This window comes from Medicago sativa, chromosome 6 (genome assembly GCF_051527215.1).
Source record: "Medicago sativa cultivar Bolivia chromosome 6, Bolivia_mono, whole genome shotgun sequence".
NCBI lineage: Eukaryota > Viridiplantae > Streptophyta > Magnoliopsida > Fabales > Fabaceae > Medicago > Medicago sativa.
This window is the reverse complement of record NC_140754.1, coordinates 83,581,515-83,594,585: the sequence shown is the minus strand read 5'-3', so window position 1 is coordinate 83,594,585 and position 13,071 is coordinate 83,581,515. Positions and strand designations below refer to the sequence as shown.

Here is a 13,071-nt window from a genome sequence, read left to right as displayed (position 1 = left end):
TTTATTTCCTCCAGTGTCATCCCCAGCGTTAGCTGTTCCGGTGATGTCGCTAATCAATTTCAAATTTCAATTTCAATTTCAATTTCAATGGTGTCATCCCCAGCGTTAGCTGTTCCAGTGATGTCGCTAATCAATTTCAAATTTCAATTTCAAATTTCAATTTCAATGGTGTCATCCCCAGCGTCAGCTGTTCCAGTGATGTCGCTAATCAATTTCAAATTTCAATTTCAATTTCAATGGTGTCATCCCCAGCGTCAGCTGTTCCAGTGATGTCGCTAATCAATTTCAAATTTCAATTTCAATTTCAATTTCAATGGTGTCATCCCCAGCGTCAGCTGTTCCAGTGATGTCGCTAATCAATTTCAAATTTCAATTTCAATTTCAATTTCAATGGTGTCATCCCCAGCGTCAGCTATTCCAGTGATGTCGCTAATCAATCTCAATTTCAATTTCAATTTCAATTTCAATGGTGTCATCCCCAGCGTTAGCTGTTCCAGTGATGTCGCTAATCAATTTCAAATTTCAGTTTCAATTTCAATGGTGTCATCCCCAGCGTTAGCTGTTCTAGAGACGTCGCCAATCAATTTCAAAAGTGTCATCCACAGCGTTAGCTGTTCTAGAGATGTCACTAAAAAGTTTCTTCTTCATTAAAGTTACCGCTCTCAATCAATACGATAGTAGACGGTCATTTTCCCCAGTGAAACTACATTCCCCCTAGAGGAGTCGGATCCCATTCTTCAATGAATTTGGGTATCCCGTCGTTGTTTCTCGTCTCAGTCAAGTCAACTTTGTCGTCCTGCATTCATACAAGCATTTCACGAGCATTCATAGCATCTTAGGTCCAAAATTGGTGTACTTTTTATTTAAGTCTCTTCGCTCCGATCGAATTAAAGATTCCATCTTCAAATCTCCGGACGAAGAAACTTAAATAGGGGCATCTGTCATACCCCAATTTTTGACCTAAAGATCGTACATTCATACACCGACACGCGCCCTTTGACCCTGATTAAGTCTTTGACTTTTCGGTAAAAATTTCGGCAGAGAGGTATTTTAAAATACCTCATTTTGGTTCCGAGTCGGTCTCTTTATTTTTTTTATTTTATTTTTTAGTTTAAATTTCCATCTTTTACCCAATTTCCAACTTTCTATTTCTAATTTTATTATTATTATTAGTCTTCATTTTTTTTTTTTAACCTCACTATTACGATTAGCCTTTATCTTGTTTTTTTTTCCTTTTGTTTTACTATTATTACTTAGTTCTTTTGTCCATGATAAGTCCAAGTCCCAATCCACCAAAAACAGTCTAGATTCAAGTCCAATCCAGTTCACAGTTCATCTGTAACATTTTCATAGGAACAGAAATACGCCCTACTCCAATTCATTCCAATCCAAGGTGCATTTTTTTCTGCTTCTATAACAGACCCTAATCCCCTACACTTGTACTATAAAAGTATATGCAGAATCACACATTCAGGGGGCCAATTTCAACGCACAAAATTCATCGGCCGAAATTCACCAACACACAATTAACCTGCAAATCATTTCATCAAAACCCACAATTCATTAGCAAAAATCAACACGCAATTACACAAGCAGTATCGACACTGCCACAATCCAGACCCACAACAACGTTTCAACATCACAAACCTCAACATCCCTCAATCCGCAACCAAACCAATCGGCCTCACCCATACTCATTCACGGCATCAAAATCCCAAATCACAACCCAATTCATCAACAACTATCAACAAATCGACAGCACCAACTGTAATCGCAAATCACAAATCCAAAACCGTCATTCACAAAGTCACGCGACACAACAGATTGAAGTTCCAACCATCGACACACACACAGAAACCGTACACGATTCCGCCGTCGCCGTCGCAAGCAACATAAGCCAATCGATCCAAAACCGTCATCTCAAGCCACAACAATCAAACCCACCACATCATACCAATCAAGCACATGCACAGCAGCAAGGAAAAGGGGACGAAACCAGTCACAACACGAAGCCGCAAACCGACCGCCGCAAAAGCAGACGTCGACGGAAGCACAACACAAATCCTTGGTCGAGACACCCAACACACCGGTCCAAGGTCAAGCACAAACCGTCGAAACCAATTCGAACCATAGCAAAAGCGGTAACACTCCTTTTCGTTAGATTCATTTGATTCTGTTTATTTGTTTTTTTTGTTGGGTTCTTTGTTAAAAAATTTGAGAAAAGAAAGAAAAGAAGAATCAAAAAGAAGTAGAAAAGATAAGAGCAAGAATTGTGAAAAAAAACATTTGAGAGAAGATAGGGGAGAGAACGAGAACATAGAGGATGGAGTAGAACCAACAGAGAGAAAGGATGATAGAAAGAGAAAGAACCTTTGAAAATGAATGTAAATGGGTCTCACAACCCTTATATATTTCCCTCAAACCGGTTCGACCCAACATCCAAACCGGTTCAAGCTCACACCCTATTTATACTACTGGATCGACCCATCTGCAGACCCAAACCCTTTTAGTGAACCGACCCGATTCGGTTGTCTTCAAGCCCAATCTGTCCTTTTTGATTTTTACACCTCCCTGGTCACTGCTTGCATCCCCTGCATTCATATTTATTGCTGCATCTTGTTTAATTTTCTCATGCATTTTTTTTCCATTAATTTTATTTCTACTCGTCACATTTCATTTTTTTATTAGCATGTTAATTATCTCCACTCATTTTCCAATACGCAAAATCATTCATTCATTTTTAGTTTAGGTTTATGCATATCTAACTTTTTGCTATTTATTTTTTTGTACGCTAGACTTGAATGTAAGTAGCTCATGCATACTTTTAGTTTAGTTTTAGCATTTCATATTTTAATTTAATTTGTAGTTTATTGCACATAATTTAGAATATATATTAGGCCATTGTAAAAAGCATTCATGCATTTTTTAGTCTAGTTTATCATGCATTTTAATTTATTTTTATATCATTGCTTGAAATTAGAATGTATTAATTAGGCATTATGTAATTTATCTACTTTTCTTCATCTTGTATAGAATTTAGAATGTAAATATAGGCTTAATGTAATTTATTTATTTTCTCGCAGACCATAGCATGTATAATAGGCTTTATGTAATAGCTTTAGGTGCATGTGTGCGTGCGTGTGTGTATGCCTCTTATTTGTTTCTAGACTAGGTTAAAGGTTTTCGTGGTGATCCAACGTCACCACGAAGTACCAACGCTTTTATCCTTTTATGCTCCGTTAGTGTAAATTCTAGTATAGCTATTATTCAAAAACAAAACAAATATTCAAAAATCACAAAAATATTTTCATTATTTTCATAATAAACCTTGATTTCTCGATCAAGCGAGCGTTCTTTTTATTTTCTTTCTTAATCAAATTTCAAATCAAATTTTAATTCTACTTCGAGTCATATTTCTTTCAATATAAAAAACACAAACAAATTCTTTTTGCCATTTGGCTTTTCCATTTTTTTTAAAACCTTTTTCAAACTAATAAAAAACACACAACCAATCAAACGTCAGTTTTTTAACCACGAACTACGTGATTTTGATCCTTCACGGGTACGTAGGCAGAGGACCTTGTCCTTCCAAATCAATAAAATGTAGATAATTAGGTCTTCCCTTTTTTTAATCATTTCAATTTCTTTCTTTCATAAAAAAATAAGCAAGTTATAGCACATTAATTAAATAAAATCAAAAGGTTCCCGTAGAGTACTACGTACATAAAGGGTGCTAACACCTTCCCTTTATGTAACTAACCCCCGAACCCTAAATCTTTTCAAAAATGGGGTGTTTGAACTTTTTTCCCCTTTTTCTTAAAAATTAAATGTTCAGTCGTGAAATAATCAAGTGAGTCAAACGCTAATCAAATAGCCTTGATCTCCGAAAAATGACGCGACAGTGCCTAGCTGTCCAAACCATGTCTAAACCTGATGATCATCTGCGTGATAAGATGTCTTCGTGCCTACTTAGCTATATGGCCAAGAAAACATGCGAGTGATTGATATATTCAAATACCAAGACACTCACGTAGATCATGTACTGAAGATCACGTGTCTAGCTCTGATTCGACTAAGAAGATATTAATCTTTGAAGTACAAATAAGTGATTCTCTCGATGCTTTTCAACAAAGCTGCCACTTCAAGGACAAAGAGATACAACACATACCGGTAATTCGGAGTACGTATCATTATACCGAATATATCTCTTGTCGTATTCTCCAATGATATGATTCTCGATTTTATATAAAGAGAAACTACTCACGTTGATATATGTGATGACATCCTGTCATTACGTAATATTAGGGACTTATTGTGACATTTTGATAGAGTTCTCATGCAATTTATACTGTTCTGGAGTGCAAAAAGCTTAAAATTTGAAGTCTGTTCGAAGGAAATCGCGCCACGCCAATTTCAAGCCGTGCTGCGATTTTTGAAGCAAAATTACACACTTCCTGTAAAGAGGAAATCGCGGCACGCCATAATACAAGGCGCGGAGCGATTTTGATGGGTCAGGCCCATGACTTCTATAAATACTGCACTCAATCTGAAGAACAGGGATTACGATTTTGGAGAGCAAAGTGCGATTTTGAGACATCGGAGACGGCTAGAAGGACGATTTCTTCATCCTTTTACCAATTCATGTATGTTTTAATTATTTCATTGATTATGCTATTTGTAAACTCGATTATGAGTAGCTAAATCTCTTAGAGATTAGATCCGAGATGAATCTTTGTAACCCTAATTGACACATGTTGCTGTGAAACTCTATTTTGTTTATGAATTCAATTCTAGTTTATTCAATTCAATTGTTCTTAATGCTTTTTATATCTTGATCACATATAACTTGATTTCGTGAGAATGAATGACCACTGACCATGGCTTTCAACTTAGACCTAATTGAATTATTCTAATAAACAGGGTTAGTCTAGGAATAGATAATCGTTTGTTAGTGATAATAGGTTAACGTTCGGTAAAACCTTCAAGAATTATTAGACCACCTAAGGAATTAGGGGCTGTAGTTTAAGAAGAGGGTCCTAACTCAAGGGATTGATTAGGGCTAATTTGTTAATCATCGTAAACTAGAAGAGGGTTCATAACAAATAGGTGCAGTAGACCAATTAGGGGAACTTAGAGGATTCGACGGATCTGATCTCATCTTTCTCTCATATTTTCTTAATCAAATCTATTCTTTTTTATTTGATTTCTTAAAATCAAACCAAATCTACTGCCTAGTGGCAAAACAAAATAAACTTTTATACATCCTAATTTTATAACGCAATTGAATTATTGAAGTTAAAAACAGTCCTCGTGGGATCGATATTTTTACTACTTCGATAGTATTTGGTGCACTTGCCAAACGTCTATCAAGTTTTTGGCGCCGTTGCCGGGGACTGTTGAATTATTTCAACAAGGCAATTACGTTATAATTTAGGGTTTTTGCAATTTAATTTTTCTGTTTTTAATTTTTTATTTTTCTGTTTTCATATTCACTTGATTACTTTGCGTTGTGCAGTGCTACTAAGGTATTTTGCTGTTTATGCGAGGTAAACAGAGCTCAGACGACTTAAAATACGATCCGGAAATTGAAAGGACTGCTAGAGCACTTCGGAAAGCCTTCCGATCGCAAAGGTTAGCTCAGTCCGTTCCACCGGGTGTTCGAGAACAAGTACCGGAGCAACTCTCAAGTGAATCTGAAACAATCTCTTCTCCTAAATCTGCAACTATGGAAGGAGAAGGAGTTGTACCACCGAGACCTAAGCTTGGAGACTACGGGTTAGCCACTCATCGCGGTCAACTGACCCACACTTTTCAACCAGCTAACCCCGTAGCGTTCGACATCAAGACAACTGTCCTCAACGGTTTGAGGGACAAGCAATTCGATGGGACTGAAGCTATGAGTCCTCATGAACACTTGAGCCGTTTTGCTGAAACCTGCGAGTTTTGTGTGCAACCAGCCACCGTGACTGAAGCACAAAAGAAGCTAAGGCTATTTCCTTTCACCTTGACGGGAAGAGCAAAAGATTGGTTGCTAACAATTCCAAACGGTACTGTCCAAACATGGGAAGAGTTAGAGCTGAAGTTCTTGGAGAAATACTTCCCTATGTCTAAGTATTGGGACAAGAAGATGGAGATCTCTAACTTCAAGCAAGGAGAAGGTGAATCATTGTATGATGCTTGGGAGCGATTCAATTTGCTTCTCAAGAGATGCCCTAATCATGAGTTCACCGAGAAGCAATACCTCCAAATCTTCACTGAGGGGGTAACACCAAACACTCGAATGTTCTTAGATGCTTCCGCGGGAGGTAGTCTCAAGAGCAAAACTGATCATGAAGTCCAAGCTTTGATAGAAAACATGGCTGGAAATGAGTATCGTGCTGAAGCTAAGAAGAAAGAAAGAGGAGTGTTTGGAGTAAGTGAGCAAACTGCTATCCTTGCTAACCAAGCAGCGATGAACAAACAAATTGAAGCTCTAACTAAGGAGTTTCAAGGCTTCACTTTGGCCCATCAACAACAACAAGTAGCTGCAATCAAGTGTGACTTATGTGGTGAAGAACATCCCAACGGTGAATGTGTTCCAGAAGGATCAAATGAAGAAGCTAACTTCATGGGAGGTTATCAAAGGCAGAATCAATACTACAATTCAGGCATTAATAAGCATCCAAATCTAAGCTACTCAAACAACAATGCTTTGAACTCTCAGATGCTCACTCCTCCTCAACAACAACAAAGGAAGCCATCAGCTTTTGAGGAAACTATGATGAATTTTATGAAGATGACTCAAGGCAACTTTGAGGAGATGAAGAAGAGTCAAGAAGCTGAAAGAAAGAATAATGAAGCTTCTAGGAAGCTGCTTGAAACTCAACTGGGGCAATTAGCTAAGCAATTGGCTGAACAAAGTAAAGGCGGATTCTCAGGTAACACTAAAGATAACCCTAAGAATGAGTCTTGTAATGCTATTGAATTGAGGAGCAAAAAGGTTTTTGACACCTTTAGTTCCAAAAGCTCCAAAGAAGGTTGATGATGTAGTTGAGGTAGAGGAGGATGATGTAGTTGAAAAAAATGATGAAGGTGGAGTTGAAAAAGAAAATGATCATGGAGTAGTTGAAAACGAAAGGAAGAAAAAAATAGAGGGAGAAAAAAGTGAGAAATTAATAGATGAAGATTCGATCTTGAGGAAGTCGAAGAGTCAAATTTTGAAAGATGGAGATAAACCACAGGTTATTCCATCATATGTGAAGCTTCCATACCCTCACCTTTCAAAGAAGAAAGAAAAGGATGAAGGGCAATTCAAGAAGTTCATGCAACTTTTCTCACAACTACAGGTGAATATTCCTTTCGGCGAAGCCCTTGATCAAATGCCGTTATATGCTAAGTTCATGAAAGACTTGTTGACTAAGCGAAGGAAGCCTAAGTATGATGAGAACATTGCACTTTCTGAGAATTGTAGTGCTATTCTTCAAAAGAAGCTGCCACCTAAGCTGAAGGATCCTGGTGCTTTCACTATCCCTTGTTCAATTGGACCGGTAGACATTGGAAGAGCTTTATGTGACTTGGGAGCAAGTATAAATCTGATGCCTCTTTCAATGATGAAGAAGCTTAAGTGTGGGGAACCAAAACCAACAAGAATGACCATTACTTTAGCTGATCGGTCAATCTCTTATCCTTTCGGTGTGCTTGAAGATGTGCTAGTCAAGGTTAATGACTTGGTGTTCCCAGCAGATTTTGTGGTCTTAGATATGGCTGAAGATGAGGATATGCCACTCATTCTAAGAAGACCTTTCCTTGCAACTGGTCGTGCTTTGATTGATGTTGAACGTGGAGAGTTAATGTTGAGATTCCACAATGAGCAGGTTGTTTTCAATATCTTTGAGGCAATGAAGCACCAAGATGAGAATCCCAAGTGTTACCGGATTGACGTTGTGGAAGAAACAGTCGAAGATAAATCCCTTAAATCTCAACCTATTCAATCTACGGAAGTGGAAAGTGTGAAATCTATAGACAGAAAAGAAGTGATTGAAGATGTTGGAGTAATAGAGGGTGCTAAGCAACTGAAAGTAAGCAAAGAACAGATGCAACAACAATCATCAGGAGACATCCGTGACAACAAGTATGGGGGATTGACAACTGGTAACAATGAAACAAAGACTACTACCACTGGTCCAGGTGGTAAATGTGCTTATAAGAGGATTCCCTGTGGGATGCGTAATGGGCCGGCTGCTTTTCAATGGTGTATGCTTTCAATTCTCTCTGATACTTTAGAAAGAATTAGGAGGTACTGTGACGAAGGGTTGGCAAGAAACAAACCTGTTGATGAAGCTGTGGACCTAAGGAAGTCTGGTGCACAAGGAACTTATAAGGGTAAGGGACGAAAGCTGAAAAGGTACCGTGAAGGAGGGCTCCCAAATAATGAAGAGGGAGAGACATCAACTGATCCTTAGGGATCGTCATCAGTCAAGCTAGTGACGATAAAGAAGCGCTGGGTGGGAGGCAACCCACTAATTTATTTTCAGGTATAATTTATTGCTTTCATCTTTTAATTTTTCTTTTACAACAAAACACAAAACAAGCAGAGGATTTCCTAAAAAAAATTTTTGCAAGCCCTGCCAGGAAGATTGTAATACAATACTGATGTTGTATCACAATCTCCCTTTCCAAGAATATTTATTTTTTTCAAAAGTAGAAGTCCAGAAAAAATTTTAAATTTTAAAATATTGGCATTCTGACTTTACAACATCGCATTACGATTGTAAAATCGTAGTACGATGGTGAAGTCAAACACCTGGACTTTGACTTTTGCAATCGTATTACGATTGGGGTATCGTAATACGATCAATGGAAAAATTTTGCACCCTTTCTGTTTCAGACAAATCGTACCACGATGGGATAATCGCATTACGATGGCATCAAGAATTTGAAAAAAATAACCGTTACAAACTGAAATCGTAATACGATTATACCATCGCAGTACGATTTTATCAGGCTCTATAAAAACCCAGCAGTTTCCAGCACCAACCATTCGACCCTTTTTCCTAGTGTTACTCTGCCCAAATTTCTCCAGAAACCCTAACCACGAAATTCATCCCTTTTCTACCAATTTTTCATATTCCTAACACTTCCCAACATCAATTCCTTCAATAACCTTCATCTTCATCCACATAATCCAACATATTCATCCTACCCTTTTCACCAAATCATCCAATTTTCATCAATGGCACCCAAACAACAACCACCCTCCAAACCATTGACCCGTCAACAATCCAAGCCTAAGAAAACAACCACCCAACCTTCATCTAGCCAAAACAAACGCAAACGAACCCCCGTTCCACCATCCAATGTTAACCGTTTCATTTCCGATGATGCTCGTGCATGGTTTGATTACTGCAAGGGTTTCGAGGTTGTAGGGGAGAGGCAGTTTGATGTGGTGAATCTCACGAAATACCCCATTTTCGACACAATGCTTCGTGAGAGAGGATGGGAAGAATTGAATAGCATGGTACCGGAAGAGAATAACAAGTCTGTTGTGATGGAGTTTTATTCAAACGCTCGTTTCACGGAAACGAAATATCAATCGTATGTGCGAGGGAAGGTCATAGATTTTAGCCCTGATACAATCAACAACTTGCTTGGGTTGGTTGCTCCTGAAGAGTGTGCAGTTCGGAGGTTGGAGAGGGAGGCAAAAAGTTGGGGTGATGATCGATGGGCTGAGTTGCTTGCCCAAATGTGTAGGCCAGGGGCTTCATGGAAGAGGGCTAGGATGTTGACATATGCTGAGTTTTTGCCCATACCAAAGGCGTGGGCATCTTTTGTTATTCAGACGCTTGAGAGCACATCTTGCTCTTCTGAGATTCCTCTCAAGCGAGTGCTCACTGTTTCTGCTATTCTTGATCAACAACACATTAATGTTGGTGAACTCATCGCCAACAACATTCATATGTTTGCAAAAGGAAACAAGTCGGTCTATGGGCATGGGAGCATGATTAATTGGCTATGTGAAAAGAAGTTGGTGCAAGAATTTGAGGGTGATTTGCATACTCCGACCACCAAGCCTATCACGGACAAGACTATGGATGTCTTAATGAAGAAATATGCTGAGTATATGCGAAGGAGAAGTGGTGAACCTGAGGCACCACCACCGCAGCAGCCACCACAAATGGAGCATGGTGAGGGTAGTAGTCAGCATGGTTCTTACCCTTCAGTTCATCCTATGGTTCTAGAGTATATGTTCAGTTCTGCTAACTGGATGAATGAGACCTCTGATCTCATGTGGGTTAACCGTCCGAGGTTCTCCGCTGAGTTTGCTGCAGAGGCACAGATGCATAGGAGGCCTATCACCGGGTCTTATGAGAGGTTTGACAAGTCTAGGGAGTCTATGGATGCTTACTTTGATCGCCAAGAGCGATATGCTGCTTTCATGAAGAAGGAGATCACTGATGATTTCGAGGCAGGAGAGAAGGCAGATGCTGATGACTTCTTTGATGGGATACCCGGGACTGGTGGTGATGATGATGTGGATATGGGACTGGATCACTGAGGGTCCAGCTTTGCTTGTTTTATTGTTTTGTTGTAATTTTTATTTTCTGTTGAACAATTTTTCATTCCGTATTGTTTCTATTTCTCGTATTGTCAAAAGTCCGTTGAACTAATTTCCCCTTTTGTGATAAATTTGCACTTGTTTATTATTAACGAATTTGTTTGTTATGTGACCTATTCTAGTTTAGTAACAGTTGTTTGATGAAACGGTATTCCAAAAGTTCTAAAGGAGGGGTGACTTGATTCAAAGGCGAAGTGTACGGCGTTGCTAGGTAGTCACATACTCCCACAAATCTCAGCCATAAGGTTCATTGCCAAATCTTGTTTTTCAATTTACTTATATTTAGATTAGTTTTCCATGCAACTACATTTCTAGAACTTGCATTGTTTCTCTATTATTGATTGGTCTTTGTCAATTACACACTGAGGCAAAAGTGCTTGGTCCTGTGAGCCTTTTTGAAGCCTACCCTGTTTTAATTTGTTGAATTTATCCTTTCTTAACCAATTGTGAGCCGGTAGGATTAGAACTTTTTGTTCGGTGACAAACTACATTACAAGCCTAGAGACTTTTAGGACTTGTCCCTTAATGTATTTTCTGAGTTAAGGCATTGTAGAATGTTGCTAAAGATTAAGTTTGGGGTTGCTATTGGAATTTGCAACCAACTAAGTTTGGGGTGGGGGTACTAGAGAATAAGAGAACAAAAATGAAACAAAGAATGAACTTTATCATGAAAAATACACACAAAAAAATGGTGTATAAAAAAAAAAAAGAATGAAATTGAATGATGAAAAAAAGGGACAAAACATTGAAAATCTGAGTAACTTCAAACTCGATTGTCCCTAAAATGTTAAAAGTATTCTCTAGTACCTTTGCATTGATTGTTATTCCACAAGGTGAATGATTGAAGGAATGAATTTTGTGCTTTAACTTCCGTAGGAATGCCTAACTCAAATTTTTTGTAGCCTACTTATCCAAATATATCCCACCTTTCACCTAAGCCCCGTTATAACCCTAAAGACCTCAAAAGTGTGTAATGATATTGACTTTGATTGATATTTAGAAACTTTTCAAGCGTATGGTAATATGTAGACCTGCATGTCGACTGGTAGAACCCTGTTTCAATTTGATGCGACGAGTTGTGAATTTGTGGATGCGAACAAGTCAAACTAGCTTATCTTTAGCTAGAAGGAGAATGAACTTTTGGGTACTATCGTTTTGTCAGATAACTGTTATTTTACTGTCGTTTGTCACTGTTGCAAGCAAATTCCTTGAGGACAAGGAATGGTTTAAGTTTGGGGTTGTGATGACATCCTGTCATTACGTAATATTAGGGACTTATTGTGACATTTTGATAGAGTTCTCATGCAATTTATACTGTTCTGGAGTGCAAAAAGCTTAAAATTTGAAGTCTGTTCGAAGGAAATCGCGCCACGCCAATTTCAAGCCGTGCTGCGATTTTTGAAGCAAAATTACACACTTCCTGTAAAGAGGAAATCGCGGCACGCCATAATACAAGGCGCGGAGCGATTTTGATGGGTCAGGCCCATGACTTCTATAAATACTGCACTCAATCTGAAGAACAGGGGTTACGATTTTGGAGAGCAAAGTGCGATTTTGAGACATCGGAGACGGCTAGAAGGACGATTTCTTCATCCTTTTACCAATTCATGTATGTTTTAATTATTTCATTGATTATGCTATTTGTAAACTCGATTATGAGTAGCTAAATCTCTTAGAGATTAGATCCGAGATGAATCTTTGTAACCCTAATTGACACATGTTGCTGTGAAACTCTATTTTGTTTATGAATTCAATTCTAGTTTATTCAATTCAATTGTTCTTAATGCTTTTTATATCTTGATCACATATAACTTGATTTCGTGAGAATGAATGACCACTGACCATGGCTTTCAACTTAGACCTAATTGAATTGTTCTAATAAACAGGGTTAGTCTAGGAATAGATAATCGTTTGTTAGTGATAATAGGTTAACGTTCGGTAAAACCTTCAAGAATTATTAGACCACCTAAGGAATTAGGGGCTGTAGTTTAAGAAGAGGGTCCTAACTCAAGGGATTGATTAGGGCTAATTTGTTAATCATCGTAAACTAGAAGAGGGTTCATAACAAATAGGTGCAGTAGACCAATTAGGGGAACTTAGAGGATTCGACGGATCTGATCTCATCTTTCTCTCATATTTTCTTAATCAAATCTATTCTTTTTTATTTGATTTCTTAAAATCAAACCAAATCTACTGCCTAGTGGCAAAACAAAATAAACTTTTATACATCCTAATTTTATAACGCAATTGAATTATTGAAGTTAAAAACAGTCCTCGTGGGATCGATATTTTTACTACTTCGATAGTATTTGGTGCACTTGCCAAACGTCTATCAATATGTTATTGTTGTTGTTGTTGCAATTATTACCGGTGTGTTAAAATATCATATCCTTCCATGTGATGTCCAACAACTAGTGTGAGTGTTTAAAACACCACACTTAAAAAAAGGCCGTGTTCTTATTTGACAAATAAATCAA

General features: G+C 38.1%; 1 non-coding gene across 1 annotated transcript; it reads right to left on the bottom strand.

Moving 5' to 3' along the window:
- Positions 1–6,118: 6,118 nt before the first annotated feature.
- Positions 6,119–6,225, bottom strand: LOC146917477 (small nucleolar RNA R71). Its single transcript, XR_015017190.1, has one exon. It is a non-coding gene; the product is annotated as a small nucleolar RNA R71 (small nucleolar RNA).
- Between the last annotated feature and the right edge of the window lie 6,846 nt (positions 6,226–13,071).